A 12,314-nucleotide genomic window follows, 5' to 3' on the forward strand; every position below is an offset into this window, starting at 1 on the left:
GGCATTGGGCCTTAATGCTGCTCCAGATTGACCACAGGATGAATACTGTAGCCAAAGAAGAGAGTAGTTTGCTTGAAGGCATACTGGCTCAATGAGGTGCTCATTGAGCCAGCATGGATACTATTATGAGTGCTAGAGTGTTATTTTGCCTACCCCAAATGGCCTCAATGATGTCCTTATTAAGCCAATATACCACCAGTATGGAGGCCATTATGGGGGATATAAATGATCATTTCTTGGGCAAATGAGGGGGACTTCTTCATGGCCTCTTGGGCTGCCGCCACCACATATTCTTAAGGCCTTCCAGCCATCTTTCGGTGATGTTCCTTGTCAGAAACAAGTGTACATCATCACGAGAGAGAGGAGCAAAGGAGAAGGAGTTGGAGTGAAGATCTAAGCCACCATTGTATCACCATTCAATTCATCCATTTAAGGAGATCATAACCTAGAGGGGGTTTTCATTACTTCTTTTATGGTTTTTTCTTCCTTGTATATTGTATTAGTGTCCCTTATCATGAGGGATTAACTTATTGTTGTGTTTGGATTTGGATGAACCCTACGGTTAATCTTGTGTATGAACTTGGGATGTTGTTCTTCATTTAATTTGATGGTTGTTTGAGATTCAATCTTTCATGCGTTGATGCTTAGAATTACATGTATGGTGAAATATGTAATTCTATTATGAGTTGTATGCGTAGATGTGACTTACTCGCGTGTACTAGATCTAGGAGAGATTGAAAGGGGATACTTGTGCATATACGCTGAGAGATCGGGTGTTGGTAGCCCTCCATTGCTAGGTTTAAGCCAAAGGATAGTAGGTATACTCTTATTAGAGAACTCCTAGAACTTAATGTGATCATAGGTGTGTTGATCCGGGAGAAATTCCAGTTGACATTTGACACGTCCGAATATGCTTATAAACCGCAAGTGCACGGGTGTCAAAGTAATAATCCCAGATGAGTGGGTATCGTATCCATAGAGAGCAGAGAATAAAGACACTTAAGTTGTTTCTTAACTAATGTAGAAGATAAATAGTGATATGTGTGACAAAATATAAAATAACTAAAATAAAAGCAACAAGATAGAGAGCACAAGTAAAGGATAAAGTAAGGTAATCGATAAAGATGGGGTACCCGGATATTGATCCGCCTAGGACAATAGTTTCAAGTGCAAGAACCCTCTATTATTCTTCCTAATTGATGTAACTATGAGTTGTGGAAATCCTTAATTACATGATCCCAAATCTAAGGTGAACCATGCCTAACTCCATACATGTCTCGGAGGAGAGATTAAATAACCTCTCAAGCTTGCACTTGCACAGAATTGCAATGAGATCTAGGGATTCCAAGTGATAAACCATATTCCTATGTATAGACCTAACCCTTTGGTCCAGGTGGAAGATCCCTAGCCACAATTAAGCCCTAGGTGCTAAAATCACCTCAACGCTTCACTCTATTGCACTCGCAACGAAGCCCCAGCGGAAGGTCATCCCTTATCCCATTCACTCTACTATGGCCACAAAGAATTCTTGGAATGTGGAGGTAGGATAGATCACACCAGAGTGGAAAGGGGATGCTTCGCTACCTCTCGACTCACCCTCTCAACCCTCTTCAATCTAGCTTTGTCTAACTCTCATGGTGTGTCACTGACTCACAAGGGCTACCAACAAGAACTCTCAACCCTAGTGTCACTCTATGGGAGTATTCATACAATGAAACATACAAGATTGGAACTCACAATAAACATCAATTAATTGAAAGCATAATAAAGAGATTCAATGAAACAAACACATCCTAGGGTTCACAAATACCCAAGTACCCAGTAAGGGTTTAGCTCTCCATGGAGCTAGATACAATCAATGAAATCAAATGTAAGAACAAAGCATCCATAGAAAACCCCCTCGTTAGTCATGGTGATGGTCTTGTGGAGAGTCCCCTACTCTTCACAAGGGTCCCTTTGTCCGGCCTAGGATACACCTCGCCGGATCGGTGCCGATGAAAGCTCTCCCACTAACCTTCTTCCAAATGGTGCACGATGTCAAAGCCATAGAACCTCTCCAAAGCCTTAGCCAATACCTCTCAAAACCCTAGCCGCCGCTCTCTACCAAGTTGCGGAAAAGATGGAGAAAAGAATGCTGAAATTGGGGCTGAAATCGGCTTTTAAACGGCTAGAATCGGGAATCCACACGCCCGTGTAAGCTCCCCTGTGGATTTTTCACACGGGCGTGTGGAATTTCCACACGCCCGTGTGGATTCTCTGTTTTCTCGGCCGGCTATGAACAGTGTTGCTATAGTTTTTACTTTAGTACTCTACAACAGTACCGGCCCGAAATACTCTCGAATCTATGCTTTCATCGAGGTAACGCAAATGGGCACACGTTTACGTCATGGATCACTTTGCTTCTTAAATAACGGACATGTTCTTGGAGATCTTGTTCTATATGCACAAGTCGGAATTCTTGAATGTTACTACCCTTGTGCCCCTCCAAATAGTTGTGCTAACTCGAATACGAGGAGGTTAGCACACATTCCTGCATTTCGAACCCCACCTATGTCTTCGCGTTTGAACCTTAGCGAGATTTCCTCCAAATTGGTGCATTACGACCCACATTGGCTTCTTTCTCTCATAATCGGTCTCACAACCCTACCTAGATGAAAGTTACATAAATACACACAAATTAGTGTTAAATCCCGAGAAAAGTAATGCTCAACACAAGGAAAGAACACTTCGCATTCTTATCACATAAGCACTTATCAAACTCCCCCACACTTAAGCTTTTGCTTGTCCTTAAGCAAAAATTAAAACATTATATGCATAGATGAAGGAAATAGTGGAAGTGCTTGGCGTCAGGTTCACCAAAGCATGCAAAGAGAGCGTTCTAAAAGTAAGGGAGATTTCAACACTAAATACGAAAAAATCAATGCTCTAGCTAAAACTTGAATCAAAAAGGACAACAAACCCAAAATCGTGTAAGTGTGTGAACTCACTCAAGTCAACCCAAAGTATACTCCTTAAAGTTCTACGTATAAGGGACTTATTTATCTACAAAAGGTAACAAAAATTCAAAAAGGGTAGTAGCTTCACACATCCTCTAAGGTAGCCTTTTCCAAAGCGGGCGCTAAGGTGGCTTTCACACTTTCGAGTTGGTAGCTCTTTCTACCGGGGTGGTAGTTTTCACACATCCCATGAGATAGCTCTTTCTCTCATTAGGGCATAACTAGTATCCGACTTATGAGAGTAGCTTCATATATCATAGGTGGTAGCTCTTTCCACCCAACAAGCACAACTAAACAACAAAACTATTTTGTTCTTTATTTTCATGTTTTTTTAGAATTAACACAAGAAACAACTAAAACTAGTCCCTTATACATCAAACATAAGTTTCCAAAAGAGTTCAAAGAGTGAGTAGTGCAACAAGTGTCAATCTAGCAAAAATTCCTAGAAATTCAAGCAAAAACTAGAGCATGAAAACATTCAATGTTAAAAATTCTCCTAAACTCAAGAATACAATCAATGTAACTAAGGTGAACCTCCAATAGCTATGGGAGCATGTATATTAAACAAAACTAGTATAAAAGAGATGCGTGCACTATGAAACTCCTCCCCACACTTAAGTTGTACATTGTTCCCAATGTACACATGCAAGCTCATTCATAATGTAAATCAATTAAATTCAAATGTGGGAGAAGCACTCAAAACAATACTCCCCTGACTCCTAGTGTTGCATTTGATGGAGTTAAGTCCTTGGGAGTGTTGTTCCAATGGGTTGTGAAGCTCACACGGCCAAGTGCCGAAACATCTTGGCCTTGCCCATGACAAAGTCTCAATTCCCATGATGACAAGACTATCTGCACGCATACACGAGGGGGTTCAGTGAAGCTTAATAAAAACAAACACAACTGGAGTATATAAAAGATAAGACAATGAATACAACTCGAGATACAAAATGAAAATAAACTCAGAAGTAAAGTCCTCTCTGAGTATACAAGTCCAAAATAAAATGCGGAAGTAAAAGATGAGGAAAATAAAATCAAGTGTTGATGTCATCCTCTGGATCCTCTGCTGCTGCTGGTGCTAGATCAAAGGGTGCTGGTGGAGGTGACGAGGGAGATGCTGGAGGAGCTGGGGGTCTGCCTCTCAATAGCTGTCGTAAGAAGTCGAAATGGGCCATCATATCGATATACTATGCTGACTGTATCGACCGCATCTTGATGATCTCAGACCATAATACACTCACAATGCTCTTGAGCCTCTTAATACGATCAAAGGCTCCTGAAAGGGTACCTAGGCACCTTGAGGTATTGGTTATCGTCGGTGCGGAACCCTCCGTTGCATCTCCACAGCCATCAACGCTTTCATTGGTGGAAGTGGCTAAAATTTAAGCTCCATGCCCATATCTGCGCACCAATCCCATCATCCTGAGAGTATCGATTCCAAGAGGAGAGGGAGTAACTGTCTGATCGATATCCCGAAGAGCATCATCAAGACCCATCCATAGAATAAGTCTAGTAATGTAGGGACCAACAAATAATACTCCCACTCTCCCGTTTTGGCCCTAGTATCGCATGTAAACTACGACAACGTGCCCCAGATGAATAGGCATAGACCTAGCCATGGAATACAGATAAAGTAAACTCTGTCGGTTCAGAGTACTAGTGTTATCACCTCGGCCATCCACAGATCTGCTAATGACGGTGAATAAATATCTGTAGCTCAGTCGAGACAAACATGTGGGCTTGGATACTCCCGGTTCATGCTGTGGGCTCAAGGTGCCAAAAGAATCTGTTGGCAAGTGACTATACTCCTCGGTTTCTATGTATGTCTCATCGTACAAGCCCATGCGAACTGAAAATTCCGTGACACTCATGGCAAATTGATGTCCAAACGCTCTAAACTGTATGCCGTCAGTGACGTCAAAACTCCCATAATGCTTCGCAAACTAAAAAGATGCCAGCACCTCAAGTGTCAGTGGCCGGAAAACTGGCTCCCGTATCGACAATAAGCTTCGCCAGCTTCCCACGGCCGTCAACGTGTCAAGTTCCCTGACTAACTCATCACCCCGCTGGACCCCAATTAGCATGCTCAAGTCCATGAACCGGATTTGGCCAAACCTTAGTCCCGATAACTGTTTAAAACGAGCCCGATGCTCGGGATTCGAGAACTCAATATGTGCAAACTCGGGTGAAGGTTCTCTAGGGCGCTTCCCTTCTTGCCTCCTCAAGTGCAGTGCCATTCCTGCGATAAATGAGGAAGAAATGATCAAATAAACTCAGAAACAACAATACTGCGGAATTCCACACGGGCCTGTGGAAATTACCCACACCCGTGTGAATTTATAGGGTAAGAAAACCGCAGGGTTGTGCACCAATTTCTGCAAAAATTCAACTTAAAACTGCCCCTAAGGGCTTCCTAAACATGCATAAGACATTATATCATAAAAATTGGCACAACTCAAGATCTTCAATCAAATAAAAACGCAGGATTTGCGAAGAAAAGAGGATAAAAAAGGGTTACCGATGAAATAGATGATAATATTTAAAAAATCCTTACGAAATGTGAAGAAAAAATCCTCCAAAATAGCGGTGAAGGGCCGGGAAGTTGATCAGGAGTGGTTTTCAGGTGATTGGAGATAAATAAGAAGAGAATCCACAAATATTTTAAAGAAAAACTCACGTCTCTTGGAATTCGGCGCATCCACACAGGCGTGTGGAAATTACCCACGCTCGTGCGCCTCCACAAGAAAGCTTCACAGGGGCAGGTGCACACCCCTGTGTGCTCTCGGGAAAACACTTACTACCTCTGAACACAAATACACGGCATGTGAGAAATACCCACGCCCGTGCGCCCGACCCACAGGGGCAGCAACACGCCCCTGTGGCTGCTCTGGACATCCGAGAAAAATTGCCAAGTGTTCTACACGCCCTTGAGTGCTCTCGGGATAATCTGCCAATCTCTGTATGAATTCACACGCCCGTGTGAAAATTACCCACAGGCGTGCGAGAATCGCATGGTCGTTCACAGGGGCGAGTTCACGCCCCTTGGCCTTCTCTGGATGAGCTCGCAATACAAACCACGGGTGTGTGTTAATTCCACACGTCCGTGTGATTTCTCTGAATGCCTTAGAAAACTCTGCAGACTATGCAGAAAATTTTTGAACATGTTTACACACTCAAAGCCTGCCCTAATATGCATTTTATACTAGTGAAAAACATGAGAAGTAGCTCAAACGGCCAAAACTTCGCGAAATTCTCATGAAAAACTCATGATGAACTTGAAAACCCACAATAAAATCACAACAGAAATATATATAAAATAAAGGCACCAACAATCAACAATTTATTCAAGCAACACTAAACTACGAAATTAAGAAAACAGTAAACACTTGGGTTGGCTCTCAAGAAGTGCTTGTTTAACGTCACTTAGCTTGACATACCTTGTCTTACCTAACGGGGGCTTATAGATGAAAGTTGCCCTCTTACCCATGGCTTCGAAGCATGATGAGCAAAATCTCTTGAGGGTAGAGGGTGAACTGTCAGGCTTGGGATCGCCTAGCAATGATTCACCCAGTTTGTTCGGTACATGCACATCTCCAACAGCCTTGGAGTGTTTCTGGTGCCATCTCCTAGCCCTCTTCAAATTCCGGAGCATCTTCTTTAAGATCCCAGGGGTAGATGGTACTTCTTTCGTCGAACCAAGCATCATTATTTCTTCATTGACCTCCTCTTGGTTGAACAAGCCTTCGTATGGATCCAGATTGAACATTTCCTACATGTATTCATCAACAATCTCATCAGTAGCGTCTAGAAAATACAAAGTATCATCGAAATAAAGAGAATGCCGCATGGCTTCATCAAGGCGGTATGTGAGCTTGTCATCTCCAACTCTCAAAGTTAGCTCTCCGTCGTCTGTGTCAATCAATGCCTTGGAAGTCTGCAAAAACGGCCTCCCAAGTATCAAGGGTACATTCGCATCCTCATCGACATCTAGCACCACGAAGTCTACAAGAAATATATACTTGTCCACCTTGATAAGCACATCTTCGATGATATCCCTCGGATGTCTCACCGTTCGATCCATCAATTGCAATGTCATCCGAGTAGGCCTAGGCTCACCCAAGCCTAGGGACATGACGTTGATACTGGCCCCTGAGTCTGCAAATGCCATTTCTTTACTTTGCTTCCTTCCTGAGAAGCAGACTCTGGCCTAATATTACATGGAATTATGAAGCTTCCCGAGTCTTTCTTCTTGTTTGGCATGTTCTTTTGCAAAACTACCGAGCAAGATGCATCTAAAATCACTAAAGCACTCTCCTCTAACTTTCTGTTGTTGGTCAACAAGTCTTTCAAGAATTTTGCATACTTAGGCATTTGGGCCAATGCCTCAGCAAAAGGAATATTAATGTGGAGTTCTTTGAACAAACTCAGGAACTTCTTGTACTGTTTATCCCGTTGGTCATTCTTCAATCTAGAGGGATAAGGGATTCTTGGCTTCAAAGGTGGGGTTGCCACCTCCTTCTCTTTGTTTGCTCCCTTGTCAACCTCTATAACCTCGTGTGCGTGTTCCTTTGGCTTCTCACTCGGAAACTTACCCTCAACCTCACAACCACTTCTCAAAGTGATCACCTTCATATGCTCTATAGGGTTGGTCTCGGTATTCCTCGGTAAGCTTCCATGTGGCCTTTCCGATAGAGACTTTGCAATCTGCCCCACTTGATTTTCAAGATTTTACAAAGAGGCGGTATGGTTGAGAAGTGTAGCCTCAACTAATTGAAATCTTGTATCTGACGAATGCACAAACCTAGTTAAGGCCTTCTCCAAATCATTTATTCGGGTCTCCAAACCTGAAACTCTGTTTTCCATGTTTGGGGCTTGTTGTTGTTGTTGGAAACCCGGTGGTCCTATGGTCTTTTGTGGACCCTGGTTGCTCCAAGAGAAATTGGGATGACTCTTCCAACCCGGATCGTAGGTATTGTTGTATGGATTTCCTTGATTTGTCATGCCATTACGCACAAAATCGACGTTTTCAACCGAAGATGCATCACAAATAGATATCGGGCAATCTGAGGGAGCATGTCCTCCACCACACCCGGTGAAAGTAATCATGACCGCTACTCTGTTCGAAGTTAGAAGATCTAACTTCTTACTCAATGATTCCACTTGAGCTGCTAACGAAGTCACTGCATCTATCTCATGGAGACCGGCCACCTTTTTCTTCTCCCTGGCATTCCATTGGTAGCTGTTTAACCCCATTTCTTCAATTAATTAACGGGCCTCACCGGGGGTCTTGCTACCTAAGGTACCTCCTGCTGTCGCATCCAAGAGTTGCCTTGTATTTGGATTCAGACCGTTATAAAAGGTCTAAACAATCATCCACTCTGGGAATTCGTGTTTGCGGGCACTTTCTCAGGAGCTCCTTGAACCTTTCCCACATCTCAAATAGACACTCCAATTCTAATTGTACAAAGGATGAAATCTGATTCCTAAGCTTTGAAAATTTTCTGGGAGGGAAATAACAGCCAAGAAAAGCTTCTACCATCTCCTTCCATGTGGTAATTGATGCTCTACGTAATGAGTATAGGCAATGCTTCACTCTCCATTTCAAGGAAAATGGGAAGGCTCTCAACTTGATGGCATCATCTGTTACACCATTTATCTTCAGCATATCACACACCTCGAGAAAGTTTTCATATGACTGTTTGGATCCTCATCGGCCAAACCATTGAACTAAGCAAATTGCTGCAATATGTGGATGAATGCCGCCTTCAGCTCGAAGTTCTCAGTTGTAATCGCGGGGGGGGGGGTACAATGCTCGATTGTGTCCCCAATACTAAAGGTCTGGCATAGTTGGATAATGTCCGCTATTGCTCATTGTGTTTTGCAATGTTTTTAGATTCTTCTACTTCCAAATCAGCTAGATTAGACTATTCTTGCACAGGTTCATTTCATTTTTCTTCTAAGTGTATGTTCGAGCTCGAGATCTCCTTTAATCAATATTGCGGGGTTTCCTCAGGTCATAATCTGGAGCTGTACCAAAAGAAAGAAAACAAAATCAGAACAATGATAGAAAAGAAGATATGAAATAGAATAAATGAATAGCTAAGAAAATAAAGTGCAAAGTATCTCTAAATGATTACTCCCCAGCAACGGCGCCAAAAACTTGACACGTCTGAATATGCATGTAAACCGCAAGTGCATGGGTGTCGAAGTTCTAATCCCAGATGAGAGGGTATCATATCCACAGAGAGTAGGGAATAAAGATACTTAAATTGTTTCTTAACTAATGTAGAATATGAATAGTGATATATGTGACAAAATATGAAATAATGACAATAAAAGGAACAAGATAGAGAGTACGAGTAAAGGAGAAGATAAGGCAATTGATAAAGATGGGGTACTGGATATTGATCCGCCTAGGATAATCATTTCAAGTGCAAGAACCCTCTATTATACTTCCTAATTGATGCAACTATGAGTCATGGAAATCTTTAATTACATGATCCCTAATCTAATGTCAACCATGCAATGAGATCTAGGGACTCCAAGTGAGAAACCCTATTCCTATGTATAGACCTATCCCTTTGGTCCAGGTGGAAGATCCCTAGCCATAATTAAGCCGTAGGTGCTAAAATCCCCTCAACGCTTCACTCCATTGCACTCGCAACTAAGCCACAGCGGAAGGTCATCCCTTAGCTCATTCACTCTAGTATAGCCGCAAAGAACTCTTAGAACGTGGAGGTAGGATAGATCACACCAGAGGGGAAAGGGGACGCTCCGCTACCTCTCGACTCACCCTCTCAATCCTCTATAATCTAGCTTTGTCTAACTCTCATGGTATATCACTCACTCACAAGGGTTACCAACAAGAACTCTCAACCCTAGTGTCACTCTAGGGCAGTATTCATACAATCAAACATACAAGATTGGAACTCACAATAAACATCAATTAATTGAAAGCATACTAAAGAGATTCAATGAAACGAACACATACTAGGGTTCACAAATACCCAAGTACCCACTAGGGGTTTAACTCTCCATGGAGCTAGATACAATCAATGAAATCGAATGTAGAAACAAAGCATCCATAGAAAACCCCCTCGTTAGTCATGGCGATGGTCTTGTCGAGAGTCCTCTACTCGTCGTAAGGGTCCCTTTGTCTGGCCTAGGATACACCTTGTCGGATCGGTGCCGATGAAAGCTCTCCCACTAACCTTCTTCCAAATGGTATATGATGTAAGAGCCATAGAACCTCTCCAAAGCCCTAGCCAATATCTTCGAAAACCCCTAGCCGTCACTCTCTCTGAAGTTGGGGAAAAGATGGAGAAAAGAACGCTGAAATCGGGGCTGAAATCGACTTTTAAAGGGCTGGAATCGGGAATCCACACGCCCATGTGAGCGCCCCTGTGGATTTTTCACACGGGCGTGTGGAATTTCCACATGCCTTTTTGGATTCTCTATTTTCCTATTTTCTCGGCTGACTATGAACAGGGCTGCTACAGTTTTTACTTCAGTACTCTAATACAGTACCAGCCCGAAATACTCCCGAATGCATGCTTTCATCGAGGTAATGCATACGAGCACACATTTACCTCATGAATCGCTTTGCTTCGTCTATAACGGACATGTTGGTGGAGCTCTTGTTCTATATGTACAAGTCAGAATGCTTGAATGTGACTGCCCTTGTGCGCCTCCAAATAGTTGTGCTAACTCGAATACGAGGAGGTTAGCACACATTCCTGCATCTCGAACCCCACCTATGTCTTCATGTTTGAACCTTAGCAAGATTTTCTCCAAATTGGTGCATTATGACCCACATTGGCTTCTTTCTCTCATAATCGGTCTTACAACCCTACCTACATGAAAATAACATAAATACACACATATTAGCATTAAAATCCGAGAAAAGTAATGCTCAACACAAGGAAAGAACACTTCGTATTCTTATCACACAAACATTTATCAACATTCATATGGGATCAGGGGTTAGTCACTCAGAGATTGGGGATAATCTACTCACGAGGTCTCTAGGTCTCAACTATCGTCAATGCATCTTTAAACCATCCTAGTTTAGGACTTACTGACAACCCTAGGTGGATTCCTTGTCCAAACACTCCCTTTTCATGCTTGATACTCCCTTGTTTGTTTACATCCGTGTGCTAGTTACCCGGCCATAGGATTAGCTTAGGTTAGTTTATTTTATTTTATTTGTTCTTCTTACTAAGGATTGTAGGCTAGATAATAGATGAAGAGTGAGTAATAATACTTCCTTGGCCCCGTGGACTACGACCCCTGTATCAATAACAGGGTATTACTTGGCTATCCCATACACTTGCGGGTAATCAATCAACCCTAGGATATATTTGTTTTATTAAACCTTTTATTATGCTTCCATAAATTGATGCTTTAAGTGAGTTCCAATCTTAAATGCTTGATTGAATGAATACTCACTTAGAGTGATACTAGGGTTGAGAGTTCTTATTGGTAACCCTTGTGAGTGAGTGATACACCACGAGAGTTAGACTAAAGCTAGATTAGAGAGGGTTGAGAGGGTGAGTCGAAAGGTAGCAGAGTATCCCTTTCCCCTTCGGTGTGATTTATCCTACCTCCATTTCCTCGAGTTCTTTGCGGTCATAGTAGAATGAATGGGCTAAGGGATAACCTTCCTCTGTGGCTTAGTTGCAGAGGCAATGGAGTAAAGCGTTGAAGTGATTTTCGCATCTATGGTTTAATTGTGACTAGGGATCTTCCACCTGGACCAAGGGTTAGGTCTACACCTAGGAAGAAGATTTATCACTTGGAATCTGGAGAACTCATTGCGATTCTGTATGAGTGTGAGATGTTGAGATTGTTCGATTTCTCCTCTACTATGACCTTAGATTTGGGACTATGTACTGAATGATCTCCATGACTCATTAATGCATTAGTTAGGAAGCATAATAGAGGGTTTTGCACTGGAAACGATCGTCTTAGATGGAACAATATACGAGTACCCCATTTATATCGATTGCCTTATCTCCCATTTACTTGTGCTTCTATTTTTCTTGTCTCTTTTATTCTTGTTTACATTACATCTTTTTAACAAAATCATTATTCATCTTTCACTTGGTTAAGAAACAATTTAAGTATTTTTATTCCTTACTCCCTATGGATACGATACCCACTTACCTGGGATTTTATTACTTGAAAAACCTGTGCACTTGCGATACATACTGAAGCAAGAGGGTAAGCGTCCTTGAGATACTTCACCTGAGTTGGCACATACTGAAATCTTGAACCCCGAGCATCAGGTTAGATTCGAGCGGCTATCGAGACTTAGGC

General features: G+C 42.3%; 1 non-coding gene across 1 annotated transcript; it reads left to right on the forward strand.

Moving 5' to 3' along the window:
* Positions 1-8,379: 8,379 nt before the first annotated feature.
* Positions 8,380-8,487, forward strand: LOC120256893. The gene has a single exon (XR_005535454.1). It is a non-coding gene; the product is annotated as a small nucleolar RNA R71 (small nucleolar RNA).
* Positions 8,488-12,314: the final 3,827 nt, after the last annotated feature.

This window comes from Dioscorea cayenensis, unplaced genomic scaffold (genome assembly GCF_009730915.1).
Source record: "Dioscorea cayenensis subsp. rotundata cultivar TDr96_F1 unplaced genomic scaffold, TDr96_F1_v2_PseudoChromosome.rev07_lg8_w22 25.fasta BLBR01001705.1, whole genome shotgun sequence".
Taxonomy (NCBI): Eukaryota; Viridiplantae; Streptophyta; class Magnoliopsida; order Dioscoreales; family Dioscoreaceae; genus Dioscorea; species Dioscorea cayenensis.